At 39.2% G+C, this 18,207-nt stretch overlaps 1 long non-coding RNA gene across 1 annotated transcript; it reads left to right on the top strand.

The window, feature by feature from the left end:
• The first annotated feature begins 6,783 nt into the window (after positions 1–6,783).
• LOC139670937 (uncharacterized) lies at positions 6,784–17,139 on the top strand. The gene is made up of 3 exons (XR_011697608.1): positions 6,784–6,871; positions 8,365–8,580; positions 16,987–17,139. It is a non-coding gene; the product is annotated as an uncharacterized lncRNA (long non-coding RNA).
• Positions 17,140–18,207: the final 1,068 nt, after the last annotated feature.

Raw genomic sequence — 18,207 nt, 5'->3', positions numbered from 1 at the left:
AGATCTTGCCATCAACCAATTTTCTCCTGGATCCAGGTAGCTATCAAGCACTTGTGGGAGAAATCCCAGGTGCAAAGCCCTGACACTTTGATTTGGGCAGCAGGGAAGTCCTGAGTGCTGCCAGAGTTCACAAGTGAGGCTTTAAACTCTGACTGTGGGACAATCCTCTGCAATGAGTTTTGTGGACTACTTGCCATTAAATCTGCATTTCTTTGAACAAAGGTGTTAAATTTACAAGTTAAATCTGGTTGAAACAATATTTTTTGATGATTTACTTGTAATAAATACAGAATAATTAAAATTCCTCCTCCATAGGCTATGCTCTGCTCATTGAGGAGAAAGAAAAACAGACATTTCCAACCATTTTAACTTATGACTCCAGCTCTTAATTTTGTGCATATATACACGTGTTTTAGTATATATAGATACCTACATATATTTAAAAGATATTTCCATAAAGCATGCCTCCTATAAAGACAGATCTGTGAAAATTAAATAGGAGATAAAGGATATTTTGTCTAGGTTGGGGTAAGCTTTCTGGAGTGTAAAGATCAGTATTCTTTGTTCCAAACCCAACAACTTGCATCTCTGATGTGCATTTTTTTCTGTTTCGTATCTTAACTGATTTTTTGCAATGTTTCAACGGGTGTAAACTTTAAAAACAAATCACTAGAATGGCTTATTTTTATAATTTTCCTCATCATATTGTGTTGTAGTAGAAGCACGGTAGAGATGGTCAGCTTATGAATGAATATAAAGTAAGGTAAAAAGCAATTTCCTAGGCTTGAAAGAATGAGTCATAAAAAGGAAGGTGAGTGACTAGAATGGTTTGTGTGCTGCTTCTCAATACCACAAGTAAAGATCCAGTACAATTACTTTTTTTCAAATATTGGATGATCCACCCTATATAAAAAAACATACGTAACAGTAACCATAGCACACTCTTCTTGTGACTCTAAAAGGAATCTTTGATCTTCAGATAGTTAATTTATGACATAAATTCTTTAATGAGCAATCATATACATGCACAACGACAAGGAGTAATAAATATATAATATTTTAGTGCATAGCAACTACAGTGCAGTCAAGTCTGGAAATCTGAAGGAGCCTGCAAAATAGTTCCAGTAATTTCTGATATCCATGAAACTATATGTCCTAAAAATAGAGGGCTCAAATCAGGACTGTTAAACACGATATGGATTTTCTCAGCAACATCCTGACACAATCTGAACTTGATTCACTATTCTCTTACACTTTCAGCATATTCTATTCCAGTATGTTTCAAAATCACACCATTTGCTAGAAATGGACCTGTTTGTATTGACCCACATAAGGAATTACACATTTTCATCCTTCTGAATTAGGTAGTCCCAAATATATGGTGTCCCAAGTTGCTTGTTAGGGATGATGGTTTGTGTAGAACAAGCAAGGAACAACTCTTTTTTTAATTTCCAAACAGTTTTATAAATAGAGCTCACTTACAATCTCATAAACTTCATTCTGTCCTGAGGCCTTTCTGCAGAGCTTCATTTACACACACACAAATTGAGCATTTAAGAGGTTTACTTTAGTTTGATAGTGATCTATTAGGACTGATTATATACATATAAAAATTGGGTATCTAGTACAAATATTCTTTCACATAAACAACGCGTCACCTCGTTTCACTGTGGTCTCATTTCTGGGTGGGGTATCAAGTTCATAACATTATTCTAGGACAAAGTGACTTGGTCTTGTAACATAGTGCTTTGGAGCTTATACTCTTTCAAAAGCTCCAGTCCTTCAGTAGTTTTTGGGAAGATCCTTCTTAACAGAGGCAATAGTTGTAAATCAGGTGAGATTTTATGTGTATGTATGTTTTTTTGTGTGAGGTATGTATCTGTGCATATATATGTGGAGAGGGGGGAACAGAGGTGGAGGGATGGTATTAGTTAGTGGGGACTGAACCCAACCTGGTCATTTAGAAAGGGCATTCAGCATGTCAGTGGTTATTATCAAGGCTTCTTTTTTTTCAAGTTGTAAAATATCTCTTGATTGCTGTTCCACAGCAGGATGAGTTGGTCTGGGAAGAGAAATGGGGAACGAATAGATTGAGGAAAATTCTGATTGCTGCTTTACATCAACATTTGAGGTTATCCATCAGAAACAGCGAGGAGGAGGTAAGAGGAACATGTCAAGTAGGGGTAAGTATAGCCCAGACACTCTGTTGTCAGTGATAGTGCTGCCACCTAGAAAAGGGCTGTCCTGATGATGGGGACTTCAATTGGCTGGAAGGAGTCCAAGGGAGCAGGGAAATCTACTGGAGAAGAGATGAAATGCCGAAATGAAAAAAGGAGAAGGACTTCTGGCAAATCTTTTTCTCCTCAAGAATATGCCAAGTATCACTTGATCAGAGGCCCAAAACTATTCTTCAGCAAAGGAACAAAAGGAAAATCTAGTCACCTACCAGTGCCTTGGTGCACTTAACAGTTCTATGAACCAGTCAAATAGTGAAAATATTGACCTCTCTTTAAACTGTGCCTGACTTATTTAATATAGACGGACAGTCCAATATCAGCAACTCAGTCTCAAGCACCAAAAAACATTAGTGCCATGTTACATCATCTCCAGTGGAAACACAAATGAGCACATAACCATTTTTCTCATCTCTCTGTTGCTGTTATCAGAGCAGAATGCAGTGGCTGGTTTTCCGCTGGAGAATCCATGAGGCCAACGATGTAATTGAAATAACTGGAGAAAACACAGACACAACAATTTTAGTTTTCATGCTAAATCCAGATTATTTTTAAAGCCCTAACTAACTTTTTTTTTTTAACCAAGCTTTTTATTCAGAATTTATTTCAGGTATGATACTGTAGTTTTCTGGTGCTACAAGGAATCCACAAAAGTATTACCTGATTGGGTAAAGCCATGGATAAGCCATTTAGGTATTTAAAGGTATTTATTTAGGTATTTAATTAAGGTATTTAAAACTAGCACAAATAACTATGGCTAAGAATATGTGGCTGAAAAAGTAAATAGGAAGAGTAAAAATAATTTTAAAATCCTGTCTAGATTCACTTACTTTTTATTTCTGAAGGACTTTATTTCCAGACAGGCATTCTCAGAGAAGGCTGCAATAGTTTACTGTCAGAAAATGTCTGATTCTTTGTTAACTGTTTACATTTGATGAGATCTACAATTTCCTTACATGTAACATCAAAGACTGAGCCAGTCCCTGCATTCAGGTTGTTCCCACACTTGAAATTAATACCTTCTGAAGAAAGCTGTGGTTCATCACTGCCAAAGGAGTCGAGCCATGGATACAGGCAGCAACAGGGCCCTGCTGCTGATAAATATGTGATTGAGGCTCAGCATTGTTTTCTGATGAATCGATAGTGATCCTTAGCTCTAAATATCACTCAGTATTGTCAACTCTAAATATCTTCCATTTTCTGAGAGAGGCTATTTACAAGGGCATGTAGTGACAGGGCAAGGGGGAACAGCTTCAAACTGAAAGAGTGTATGTTTCGATTAGGCGGTAGAAAACAATTTCTTTATCGAGAGGTGGTGAGGCACGGGAACAGGTTGTCCAGAAAAGTTGTGGATGCTCCATCCCTGGAAGTGTTCAAGGCCAGGTTGGATGGAGCTCTGAGCAACCTGGTCTAGTGGAAGATGTCCTTGCCCATGGCAGAGGGGCTGAAAATAGATGATCTTTAAGGTCCCTTCCAAGCCAGGCAATTCTATGATTCTGTGATTCTTATTTGTTGAAATCCAAGTTGGTTGATCATCAGTTCAAGCAGAGAAAAACCTTTCTCACAGCATTCTTTCTGTTGGAGAAGAATGTTGGAAAAAATAGGGGAACTTTTAGATTTTTTTCTTTTTTTGGATAGTAACCACAAGTTTTCTGGTCGTTGTGTGTTTCTGAAAGGACTGTCTGACCACCTGGAGCACTGATATGACTAGGACTTTCTAACTGCTTGCAGGACTGAAAAGACATGTTAAGAAGGGGGGAATAAAATAACAAAGATGAAAACTGTAAGTTAATCAACACTGAAGTTAAAGATATCTCCTCAGTACTTTACACACAGAATACAATTGACAAAAACATATGAACCCATGTACTGATCTTATTTTGAAGTTGCAATTTGTAAATTCAACCCTGTTAGTCAGTGGGACTCTCCATTCATAAACTAGCACTGTCTCAACTTCTCTGCTGATCCAAGTGATTTGTTCTCACACAATTCTTCTTGGAGGGCAGATGCCCCCTCGGTTTCCCGCACGTATGCCGTTTATTTCCACCTGAAGCAGCGACAGCGGAGCTGCTCGGCCTGCAGCAGCGTAGGGAATTGTGCAGGGCCCGCGTTATCCTTTCCTCCCCGTCTCGCTGTGTCCCTAAGGAAGGCGTTCCCGAGCAGCGCCGAGGGACCGGTCCCGCCGGCAGGTGGCGCTGCCGCCCCACGGAATCGCTGCAGAGGCTGCGGCACGTTTGCATTGGACATCAGGAATAATGCTTTGCTGTGAGGGAGGTGAGGCACCGGGACAGGTTGTCCAGGGAGGCTGTGGGTGCTTCATTCCTGGAAGTGTACAAGGCCAGGCTGGATGGAGCTCTGAGCAACCCGATCTAGTGAAAGGGTTGAACGAAATGATCTTTGATGTCCCTTCCAACCTAAACAAGTCTGTGATCTTATGAGGTTGATTATTTTTTTTTAATATATTTTATGCTTTAGCAGTTGGTGAAGCTGTTCATCCACCAGACTGAATCTAGCAGTACTGATGCAACGAAAGTTTTTTTAAGGAACCTGTAGACACCACTTAAAAAAATGCTCACGACTCAAAAATAAGAAACCAGCAGACTGTCAATTTTTGCAGAAATAATGTCTACTGTGGCAGCATTTTCTAGAAGTTCTAAAAGTTGTTTCTTGACACTTTAAAACTGAAAAAAAAAAAGACTGGCAATTCTGAGTCATTCCAATTTTCAGAATCAAAATATTCAGCATTTTCTGAAAAATCAAGCATATGGTGTTTGAAACTGAGAACCCAAAATTACTGGTTACTTTTCAAAAACTAAGCACATAAGTGCTGGACCTCTTACTGCCACTGTACTGACTGATAAAAATTAAGTATCTCATATTGCCATCTGAAATATCTTGGCCTTTGGAGCAGACACTGTTATGCTGTGTCATGAGATCATAGCCAAGTCAACAGTATTTGTTCAAACCTTTGGTTTTTGCTGGCCAAACCTCAAAGGATCTGTGTTTACCTTCAACTGTTATCAACCACTCAAATGGAAAGCAATGCAAGAAATGATGCTCAGTACTTGGTTTCATAGTCAAACATCCTCAGAGCTTGAGGACAAAGAAGAAAAGAAAGGTGATTTGGGAATGGGTTTGATTCACCTCTTTGCACAAATAAGGCCCACTGAGATTTTTGGATCTGGATCCAAGTATGTATGAAATGTGGGAACTTTCAGATCCATGCACATGGTTTGGTTTGGATCTACCTCTCTGCTTTGAACTGTTTGGGTGTTTACTTGAAGCTTGTCCAACTTGTGTGCATTTTTTGAGTCTAGAAAACTGAGCTGAAAATGCCTCTTTTTTGTGGTATTTGACAATTTCAGTTCTCAACAGAAACTAAAAATGAAACCTGCATATTTTAAAAGTCCAGCACTTCATCTGACAATTAGCGTTGTGTGGTAACAAGGACAGAGGTGCAGATGTGAGCGTGCCTGAACACTCCTGGGTGTCCCTTCTTCTTTCCTAGACTCAGAGTATCAATAGTGTGAAACGTTCTTACATGAAAAACGATTTTAGAAGGGACGATGTTAAGACAGCACATCCTCATAGATACTTCAGTAAGAAACAGACTTTTGTACTCCTTGATTCACACACCATTTCCATTTTGAATAAGGAAGTTAGATGAGACTTATGGAGCAGAAAACTGCTTCTGTTATGAGTGCCTCTAATTTACTCCAGTTCTGGGCATTTGAGATAAAACCTCACTGGCTCCACAAAGGTTTTTAATCTTTTTATATCTAAAATTACCTGAATTTTAATGCATTGTTTATTCCTCTTCCACCACTTTTAAAATACAGTAAAAATAATCAGATCATCCACACTGATTCTAATTTTATAATTTTTCATAACTACACATTATTTTTATTTGAATACTTTGTTTTATTTTCCTACTGTGATAGTGCTCATAATCCACAAAACATGATTTTGAATGTAGTTGGGGGTCTAGCATTATTAGAATGTTTATTTAAGATCTGCATGTATTCATTATGTGATTTCATGTTGCCCTTGTAATTTCACCTCCTAAGCACTCTGAGTACTCTAATTTATTTCAAGCCTATTTGTGTCCACAGCTCCGTGTAAATCTGCTTTCTAGCAATAGGAATCCACTGTTATTTCCTTAAAATTACACTGATGCAAATATTTGCACAACTGGAACATCAAGTCTATGCAGGTTTTCCTTATGTAATTTATAAAGCAAGGTAAGGACAAAAAGAGAAAACTCATATGTTTTTGTTGTACTAAAAAACCTGTATGTATCAGCTGTGCCATGGGTGCAAGCCAGAGTGGGAAATGACATCCACTGCTGTTACTTATAGTCATGATTCTCTGTCATTTTTTGGGTACCTATGTTCAACAGTGGCATACAAAGTTAATTAAAAAAAGAAACAAACAACCAACAACCAACAAAACTTCCTGGAATTAAATCTGTGTAACAAATCTCTTCAGATACCAGTCTACACTTCCTGATGTCAAAGGGTAGGTGGTTCAGCATCTTTCTTTTCTACTTTCAGACTAAGTACAGAAAAGCTTTCCAGGAACTTTTCCATGTTACTGATGCTACATACCTCTCACAAAGTGGTTGAATGATGACTGTGGTAAGTCAGAGATAGTAGCTAGAAATACAAGAAACAGGGTCATAGCTTATTTCTCTTCTAAAACAGAATAAATTGCTTGGTGCTTCAGGGTGAAGAGCTTTAAATTTGCTGAGTGGATATTCTTGAGCTGACAGTCTTTGAAGAGCTTGACCTGTAACTTGTATGCTCCTGTTCCACTGCTAGCCCAGTCCCATAACTCACCCCGAGAGAGAGTGACAGCCTCAGCTATAAAATTATGTCCTCTCTTCACTGGTGAGCTCAGGATTAGTCTCTTTGAAAATGCTAACTGAGGTTTGAAGGTATCACATGGCTGCTTGGGACAGCAGTGGTGATGTTTGTGGAACCATTCGCTGTCTCAGGGCTAATCTCCAGGATAATTTAGATTAACCTTTCAGATCTCTGGAAACCCCATTCCCCATGATGGACTATCTCTATTATATCCAGTCTCAATCTTAAAAGTTTAACCCAAGCTAACATTATGATGTTATATCAAAAGCTTTAAACTGATATATATCTAAATAACCTTCCAACCTTTCTTGATTAGACTTTACCTTTTGCTTTAAAGTCTTTTCACCCCATCACATAAACACCCTATCTACTGTGAATAATGCTAACCACAGAAAGCAGGACATTTTGACATCTTCTTGTGTTTATTTTGTCACAAGACAGATAGCTGTGGCAAATAGATGTGATGTATCAAAGAACTCCCCCTCCTCATGTTCAGGAAGGTTTTGAAATCGATCACCTCAGGGTTGGAAGGGAGCGGGGTTTTTTACCTTAGCAAAGGTACCTCAGGGGCTGACTCTGGCTTCTGGTGTGGGAAGCCAAATTATTCTCTGTTAGTAAAAGCATTTAGAGTCACCATTACAACTTTGGCTGTGGAGTACATGGCCAAAAGCCATTAGAAGCATAGAGAAACATGAACTAAAAGTGCAATTCCAGTCCAAAGCTGGAGTAAAAGAAATAAATCATGCTTTGTAGAATTATTTAAAAAAATTAGCCTGTCAAAAACTGTGCAAACATCTTTTTTTTTTTTTAAAAAAAAAGGTTTGCTGCCAGGAGAAAGGAGTTTATGTCTCAGGGATTTTTACGTAGCAGCCAGAGTAATACTCATGATACACCCTCCTGCTGAGGTGGCTGCCACCTGCTGCACTGACCAGCTCTCATGTCCCTCCGCAGCCCAAGGCATGGATGAAAGATGCTGTATGTGGTCACCAAGGTCTCAGCAGTGTTTGGGCCAGGGCAGACTCTTCTTACCTAAAGACCTATTTCTACTGGCTCACCTGAACTGACCTGCACCACCCAAGCCTTCTCAATTCCTCCTCAGTGTTCACCAACAACAGACTCAGAACAAAGAAGTTTGGACAGAGTTGTTCTGCTGCTTTCTGTTATGTTTATGGAAAATCTTATAGAATATGTTGAGGGGGAGGAAAAGAACTATGTGGAGTGTAATAATCTTTTTATGCACATGTCCCCTTTCCCTTTTTCATTAGATTGGACCACACAACAGAGAAGGTGAAATCCTTCTGAAAAAAAAAAAACTACACAACTCCTTGGCTTCATTTAAGCTGCTCATGCTCTCCCTGGGTCAATACAGAGAAGTTTTCACTTCTTGGCAATTTCAAGGAGGTTGAAGATCAGTTACAGAATAAAGAAAAAAATATGAACCTAAGAAAGATAGATCAACTACCATGTTTTTCAGCAGTTGGGTAAGTTTTTTCTTCCAGCATGCTTTTCATTCTAGTGTCAATTATGGAGCAATCAAAGCAGCTGCAAAATAATGATGCAAAGAGGCCATGTGTCTTATGGTTTATGTACAAGACAGAAGCTGACAGAACATTGAAATCTTTAACTGTCTCAGAGGCACCAGCCTTGGGAGAACATTTTTTTCCCATTTCCATGTTGGTTATGCCCTGGGGAGTAGTTGCGGGACTGTTTCTCTGGTCTCTATGATTTCACAATTATGCAATTTACCTCCAGGGATATGAACTGTTGACTCAAAAAATAAAACAAAGATCTAAATAAAAATGAGCAAAAACGTACAATAGGGAGAAAACATGGAAATTTCCAAGTATTTCTACAAAAGTGGATAAACTGAGACACATATTTCTTTTACTCAAATAGAGAGCAAATGTGAAGTAGACAATGATGTGATTCCATGTCTTTGTAAAGCTGTTCTAGTGGCCCAAAGCAGGTTTAAGCATAGCCTTGAAGGATTTCTGGGGTAAAATCCAGTGTAAGAATCTTCATTGCTTTTTGTCTGTGCCTTGTAAATGCTAAGGAGCACTGATCTGTGGTATATTTGACCTAGTACTTTAACTTCCCTGTGATGTTCTCCTTAGACATGCCTGCTGTGCCTACTCACCTGGGCCCTGCATCTGCACTGGTGTTAGCTGTAGCTTATCTTTCTGTGACAATGCAAAACGACTGTCAGACTGCTCTAAGGAGCAGCTATGTATTCCTTCAAATAAATTGCTCTGAAGTTTTGTCTTTTTGGCTTACTGGTAGCTCATGATCTGAGGAGCAGCAAGTCAAGTCAGCCCCTGCTTTCACTCTTACACCTACCAGATGCCTTCATGGCCAATGGAGATTGAAATTCTCCTGCCCTCTGTGGGGACAACTACTGCCTAATTAAATACCAACTGTTTGAGGGACTGGATGATCTGCTCCTTCATTCAGATATTGGGTGACTTAATGGCCTAAAATAAAAGGCCCTTTAAAAGTTTAGATCACTTTGGTGCATGCGTTTCATAGGCTAGCACAATATTCTGAAAGCCAAGAACACAAAAAATCACACAGTGTTTTCTCTCTCACACACATCCTAGATAATGTAAAACAATATGAAGTCTTTCAGTGTGAAATGGAAAGGGAAGAGATTGTAGGAGAGTTCTCAGTGTTTTTTTTAACTTTTTCACATCAGAAGGGGAGGTTTTTCTCTAGGGTATGAGGTACGACCAGCATAAATCAGGCAAGACCTTGGGATCTTGCTGCGTTCAGGTCTGGGGTCTTCAGCACAGGAAGGAGAATGACCTATTAGGGTAAGTCCACACAACTGCCACAAAGATGATTAGAGAGATGCAGAACCTCTCCTATGAGGAAAGGCTGAGAGAATTGAGTTCTTTCAGCCTGGAAAAGAGAAGGCTTTGGGGTGACATAATTGTGGCCTTCCAGCACCTGAAGGGAGCCTGCAAGAAAGATGGAGAGGGATGTGTTACAAGAGCTCGTAGTGACAGGACATGGGGGAATGGATTCAAACTGAGAGCAGGTTTAGATCAGATATTAGGAAAAAATTTTTTACTGTGAGTGTGATGAGGCACTGGAACAGGCTGCCCAGAGAAGCTGTGGATGCCTCATCCCAGGAAATGTTCAAGGTCAGGCTGGATGGACTCTGGGTAACCTGGTCTACTGAAAGGTGCCCATGGTAGGGGGATGGGAAACTGATGATCTTTAAGACTGCTTCCACCCCAACTCATTACATGATTCTGTGATTCTATGATTCTATGATCCTGTGCAAGATGAATGATCTGAACTGTTAATGTTGTTTCCTTCTGCTCTTTTACAAAAATAGTCTTATTTCAAGAAGTGCTGACAATTTTGCTTCCCTGTGTTTCAAATTCAACTCCTGACTAAAGAGGTACTAAAATTCAATTAGTCACTTAAAAGACAAAAGTACTATTTAATCTAGGTATGGTTATTAATAATGTGACAGTATAACTGACTTGATTTCTAACTGCACTTGCAGACATCCTTCCTACCACCTGCCCCAGGGATCCTCACTGTGGTACAAGTGATCTCACAACCATTTTCTTCAGTAGGTGGTTTTTGTTCTGAAATCACTAATAGTGAGTCAAGGAATCTGTTCAAATGCTGTGATTTATGTGAGAGTTAAATGCCACTGAAAGGCAAAGCAACTACTTCTCAAGACTGATTGCTGTTGCGATGTTTGGTGTTTTTCTTTAAAGTCCCAGGGAGAGTTTCATGAGAATCCAGTTACTTTAAATTTAAACTAAACCCCAACAAATTTATAGGTCCTCAAAAATTATGAAGGAAACATTAAAAGGGAGGCGATTTAATGGCTTAGAAGCAAAAGAACCAAATACTTAAGCCAAGGAACTGAATGTTTAGCATTTGAATGAGGATTTAAAACCCATTGCTGCTGCTTTTAAGATAATGATTTATGAATGATTGCTTTGGTGATGCTGAACAAAACCCTGGGCCCTGAGGCTGTATATCCTCTGTGCTTGCTTTGGCATTCAGGAAATACAGTTTTACTCAAGGGTGTAGAGACTTGGAAGGGATTCATCTCATCTGACTTTGGTGACTAAATAGCGGTCTATGTATAACATAGATGTCTGCTGCAGTTGTCAACCTGAATAACTATTGAGTGACTGCAGCCCACAGCAGGGTGGGAAAGTGCTGCTGGAAAAGTGTCCTCATTGTGTACAGGCGGAAAGGTCTCATAACAACCACCTGCAAGCTGAAGCCTTGGCACTAGGACAGAAAACAGTTGAGGTAGGATGCTCAAGGAACAGGGCCAAAGGGACTGCAAGGAAGAATGGCTTGGGTACTGTGGTTGCAAACTTCCAAGGCAGGCTTGTGGCTCATGGGAGTGTCCTGCGGACAAACTGTGGACATGGCAGATGCTGAGTGTGTGTGTTTGGGGTGGCCGTGGTAAGCAGCCTGTGGCAGGGCTTGCAGATGGTCTAGGGGATTCACTGAAAAACTTTTCTGGGGAACAATCCTTTAAAAATTGGAAAGCTATATGCCTAGAGTGAAGGGCAGGAAGAACCAAATCTTGCAAGGATGGGGAAAGGACTACAAGCTCCATGCAGCAACACAAAGGAGTTGAGGCTACTGAAGAGATATTTTGTCCCTGCTAGAGTGAAAAGGAGCAGTTTGGTTAGAATTGGTTCCACAAAGCAGGCTCAGCGAAGGAGATTCCTGTGTGCAGTCACCTGTTGTGTGGTGTGTGAATATCTCTAAGGCTCCTCAGAAAGAAATCCAAGGCACGGCAGCTGCTCTTCATCGAATGAGAAGCAAAAAGAAACAACTTGGATCAACTGTGGTCAAGGCCACACATTTACTGTCTGCCTTTAACAGTTTAGAGCAAATGAAAAATTTATTTTGTAAGAAACATGCTTCATGTCTTGACCCAAGTCACATAACAAAGATGTGGTTGTAGAGTATGAAACAGTCCAAGCTGATATGGTGAATCCAGCTAACTATTATTTGCAGGTCATGTCACCCATGTGTTTTGAGTGCTCAGACAGTGTAAAAGGCTGTAACTCTCAAAACTAAAGCATTTCACCGTAATTGATTAATCTTTTGGCACAGACTTTTTTAAGTGCTTTATTCTCTGGGTGCTATTTTTCACATTTTGTCTCCTTATTAAAATCTGCAGACATCCAATCAGCTCTCAGAAACAATGACCTATGACTCATGTAACCATTGACAGACTGTTTTGGAACAACTCACAAAAAGCTGAAATGCATTAAACTATTCAGCTAATACATAAATAGAATACAGGGTCAGTTTGCAAGCCATTTGTTAATAGACTAAAGGGCTCCCTTCCCACAAAAATAATTTAAAACATGATTTATCCAGCTTCTTCCAGAACAATTAATTCTTTCCAGAGTTCTCCTCAATGCAAGTTACAAATAAAGGCTAGTCTGACTGTGTCTGTCAAGGGCAACTTTTTTGCAGGTTTTGGATCATTTTTCATTCCTTATATGCTGGCAGAAGCCTAGCTGGCTATGGTAACTTGGCCTGCAGATAAATTTCAAGAGTCTTTTTGCCTCTCTCTATTGGTTCAACAGAGGAGCCCCCTTAATTTTGAAGTATTTGGCATTTTCTGTTTACATGGGAGTTTCTGGAGAGTTGGGGAGATCCCAGCTGAGCAAGCTGATAAAGTAAAGAGGAAGTTCTTTATGTAAATAGACCAAATGCTGAGACAAAGGATTGGATTTCATTGAAAGAGGATTAGAAATTAATTTCTCCACATTTCGTTATGTTGAAAAATCTTTTATTCTTCTGAATACACAACAGATGCCATTGTAGCATAGTGGAAATGCCATCTAACCATTTAACTGATTCATGCCCCCATTTTTCCTGCAGTGCAATTAAGAATATATATTAATATATAGATATCAAACAAATTAGAGGCTAATTTCATCCTCTATTCTGTTGTCAGTAGCATCTAATGGCAAGTGCTTAAGAAATGTAAGAGAAAAGAGCAAATAGATAGTTGATAAGTTCAGTGCCTGTTTCAGCTCAGGGTTTGCTCTCTTAGACAAACTATCTGGTTTTCTGATAGCCTTCAACAGAGCTTTTTTCTGTGAGTTTGTACAATCAGTGCTAAACACATGTAACGTGTTGGCATCCATTATGTTTTAGGGTTTTACTAGGGATAGAGTTAAGCTTCTTTTATTAATTTTGAATATAACTCCAAATATTTTTAATTGATGCCACCAACTTTTAGAGTACTGTGTGACATTCCACTGCATACCACACAGGAATTTACATATTTACATCTTTACTGCCTTGATTGCTTCTTCTTCTTCAGACTAAGCATTTTAATCCATGCTGAAGACATTTGATCAGTCATATATATATACCTTTCCATCTCAAATTCTAATATAGACATTATGTCTCAGTAATGGTGCATGTAGCTGAATGTGCTAAAAACCCCCCACATTACTCTCTGTAAGTTTGAATTATTGAGACTATCTGATAAAACTGGCTGCGAAACAAAAACCTTTTTTGTCAGATTTCTGGATTTGATTGTGGACCTCCAAGCCTAAAATGCTCCCAACCTCTCAACAGCAGCAGAGTACTGCAGTGCCTCCTATGCTGTTTCCCTCTAAACCAGGCTCTTAATTGTCACATACATTGTGCTGGCAGTCTCTTCATACACTCTGCCACACATTTACAGCCAAAATAGGAGCCAAGCATAACTTTGCACCTGCCAGTCTGCAGGATTCAAATTCTTTTAATCATAACTGTCCCCTCTCTGGCTCTGCCACAGTAGCCACTGGGCTGGCAGAGGGCACTGGCTCCCACGGCATTCCCTGACCACATGCTGCAGGGAAGCCCCCTGTTCAGCAGCAGGCTCTGCTGCCTTGGGGCTCCTCTTGAATCATTTCCCCGATGAGGAGAGCCAGTGTGCTGCTGGCTGACACGTGCTGGGGGGTCACGGGTAATCCAAAGTGCAGATGCGGTTGGGTGGAAACTGCAGCACACTTTGGAGAGGACGGATGTGACTGGATACGTGGAATATACACGTGGCATTATGTCACTGAGAACAGCTGGGCTTGCCTACGTGGCCATAATTTTGCATATAATTACATAAGTTCCTTCTGGCCTTACAAGGCTTTTCTTTCAAAGGTCAATCATGCTGTCCAGTTATGTTCTTCTAATGCTTTAGTATTTAATTATGATATAGAAACACACAAAGGTTGTACTACTGGATTACCTATCAGCATCCATCCTAAATGATCCATAATATATAAAGCAATATATTTTGAAATGAAATATGAATCTAAAAAAAGAAATCAGGTTTTGAAAGAAATACATTACCTTTTTGTTTTAAAAGGTAAAGGAAGTTGTAAAGATTCATTATTTTTCACACATGGTTGTGCTTTAAAAGGCATCAGATAGACAGAGCCAAGTTTCACAGCCAGAAGAAAGTCACTGGCATCCTCTATAAATCAAGATTTCCTTTCTTTTACTCTCCTGAGCCAGGTGCTCCAAAGAGCTACCACTAGGAATTAAATCTTTTCAGTGGGGAAAAATAACAGTACATAAAAATGTGTAACTTGCAAAAAGAAAGACTGTGTCAAACTTTATGCCTTTGAATACATGTCAAACAAAACCAAGGTTAATGCTTTTTGTTCAAACTGTAAGCTGTGAGCTTTCTGGGACCACAGAGATCACTTTGCAGATTCCTGGTCAAAACAGAGGATCTCTGAAACTTTCCTGAAAAGAAAGTAGGAAAACCCAGAAATGGAAGGGCATACTGTTGAATGACAGTAATATAATTTAATTAATCATTGAGATTATCTATCATTGTGGGTATCCACATGGGCACAGTCATATCCCATGTTTAGTTGATATGAAATATGGATGAAAGTAGTGCTGTAATTCCTCATCCGAAAGATATGAAAAGACCTAGGTTTCAGGACAAGATAGAAAACATGGCTTGGACATTATTTAGATGGTCTTCCTTTGAGTGAAAGGAAGGGGATAGACTAAATAATGGCTCTTGTCATATTCAGCTCTGATTTCTAACTCTGTGAGAAGAAGGCAGTACTGTGTTGAATATTCTTAAATAAAGTCTGGTTACCCCTCCTCAAAATGGATGTAACAGTACAGATAAGGCAATAGATGGGTTACCTATGGCTGTAAGAATTTTTGTCATTATTTGCTATGGTGTTACACTGATGGAGAAGGTGAAGCACCAAAACACATTGTCTTTTTCTCATCTTTAACATAATTAGAATTAATGTTTGTTTTGCTATTTCTTCATAAGAGGAGCATGCATATTTCTTATCATCAGTGTACACTGGTGCAGAAATAAGTGAATTGAAATATCCTATGTAACCACAAACAGAACCAATTTGATTGCCATCTTTGAAATGAGGATGCAGTGGGTACTCAGATGAACAAAGGCCTTGAAATGTGAAATGAATCTTCTTTGATTTTGCCAGTTTTAACAAGGACTCAGACTGCACAATTTCTCTGTATTTTCTGATTACTTTTGATGACATGGGAAAACTGTAGTAGATTTTATCTACCCATCTGCTTCTTTCTTTGGTGAATAGACAGAGCAGGAAATGTGGTTTGAGTATGGTCTAACCTACAAATCATATTTCCCTTAACTTCGTTATACTGGGCAGGATACAGAAATTCTGCAGGCATTTTACGAAACCCAGTCTTCTGAAAGGATTCCCTGGCAGAAAGTACAAGATCTTCATGGAACCCTTCACAGTGGTGCTGTTTAGAAGATAGGTGCTTGGGAATACCTACCTAAGATAAATTGGTTAGCCATAGAGGATCAAACAGTGGTGAAAAACAAATGCTTCAGTTAACTTCTTTAGTCTGGTTTCTTGGGGAAGTTAATAAATGTGTCAGAAGAAATATGCAGTGAATGTAGATCCTCAGCTGAACACATGGCAGTCATGTAGTCATAAAAGTATGAAATAAAAGATCAGCTATTTGCATATTAGATCTGAAATGATATTTTTCTCAAGAAATGCTTCAAAAGCAATAAAGAACTAGATGACTTAATGGTGACTGAAATATATCTCATAGCCAGGCAAAATATGCACTATCATAATGTAAAATAGGTAGAAATAAAAAAAAAATCCTGAAGAAATTAATGAAACATATAAAACATTGCATATGTTTTTGCATGAACAAGCCTCCCTCTGAAAGACACAATTTTCAAGAAGACAGAATTTTAATTTTAAATCCTTCTGTGAACACAATGAAGATACTATAAACCCCACTGCAGAGATACAAACTCCATTTTATTGCTGAAAAATAATAAAATGGAATTTAAAATAAGTAGAATACACAGATGTTACTGAAAACCATAAAATCCTGGTGTCCTCAGGCTGGCATAACTGGCGGATGTACAAACATAAGCACCCACCATGGCAGCCTGTGTCCTCAGTTTCAGTGTCATGTTTTGTGAGAAGGTCATAAATTAGGAGTACATGATCATGCTAATGTTTTCTGAGGGAAAATAAAGAAGAGGTGGCTAATTTGTTAGCTGATAGCATTGCACATAAAGCCATGCTATGGGCCAGACTTATTTCCAGACTATTGTTATTATTTGTAAGGAAATGCGCAGCGTGGTTTGCTGGAGGTCAGTAGGCACAGTGAGAACACAGCGGGAGCGCTGAACGGTTACCAGGGTGTCATGAAGTGAAGAAACAGCGACTTCTTTATCTGCAAAAGCAATTAGATAGCAGTCTCACAAATGAATTGGTTGCTGAGTGGTGCTCAGAGAAACACACTACTTTCTTTTCACACCTGTCCTATGTGGCATCTGACAAACAGTAGTGAGCTATTAGCAGTTATTGACATTTGTCAACCCTCTGGTTTTCTGGCAGGAAAACGGAAATGGCAGCAATCATGCCCAATTTAGCTTCTCATGATGTCAGGACTTCGTGGACTCACACACACATCAAGAAGCGCCCAGAAAAGGTTTACAGATGTGCAGAAGGCAGTCAGCTATGACAGTGATGTTGCCAATGTTGCACATGGATCAACTAACGATTAAGATATCAAAAGCGATCACCATGGCTTACTGACAGCGAGCTCAATTGTTTGCACCTGTTTCCCCTGCATTACACATGAGTCTGGAATGGATTACCCTGCCTTGTGCTAGACACATTTCACCTTTCTACAACATGATATACTCCAGCAACATCTCTGCTAAAGATCAGGCAACCACTTTACCATAAGGACCAGGTAAAAGAATGGGACGATTTGTTGCCTGTTTTATCTTTAGTGAAAGATTTCAATTGCTATGGTGATTTAAAGTGAACATATTGGCTTAAACAAGAACTTATTGCTTCTCCTCTGCAGAAATCAGGTACTGACTGCAAGCCATCCAGTCAGACATCATCCTGACCACTTAAATCCAGAAACTGACCTGAACTTCATCTCCCATGAATTAGAATTACCTCTTTTTCTTACCATGGTTCAGATCCCATAAATCTCACAGCACAATTTTCTTGGACTTGGCTTCCAGGGTTACTCAAACTAGTTAAATCTAACCTGCCACAGGTATGTCTGGCCATGCTGCCATCTGCCCCTTCTTGTAATATAGGCACAATTTCAGATCTGACTGTGAGCAAACTTCTAGGATCAGGCAGCTGGATGCATGCAGAGATTTTTTTGAGTGTTTATAGTGCAGAATTATCAGCCAGGAATTATGGCTGATTTGTCCAAAAGTTCTTATCAAAAATACATTTTTAGTAGAGGGCTGGTGAGAAGACTGAGTTCAGGTGTCTAAATTATACTTAAACCATTCAGAAACCAGAAAGATATCTTCAGAGAAATCCAGTCTATGAAAACAGGCTAAATTTACAAATAACATTCAGAACAAATGGTCCAGCTGTGTGTCATGTACCAAACGTAGGGACTGACATGCAAGTTAGTAACACGGCTTTCACATGAAATCATCAATGAAAAGACACAAACCAAGCACAAATAATTTCACAATGAATGGATTATATTATTTTCTTGGTAGCACTGAAGCAAATAGCTTAATGGAATTTCTAATAATTTATGGTATTTTCTGCTACATGGTGTTGCCACCTGTCACA

This window comes from Pithys albifrons, chromosome 4, assembly GCF_047495875.1.
Source record: "Pithys albifrons albifrons isolate INPA30051 chromosome 4, PitAlb_v1, whole genome shotgun sequence".
In the NCBI taxonomy this organism is placed as follows: domain Eukaryota; kingdom Metazoa; phylum Chordata; class Aves; order Passeriformes; family Thamnophilidae; genus Pithys; species Pithys albifrons.
The sequence above is the reverse complement of the archived record's forward strand: the minus strand, read 5'-3'. Positions and strand labels throughout refer to the sequence as shown.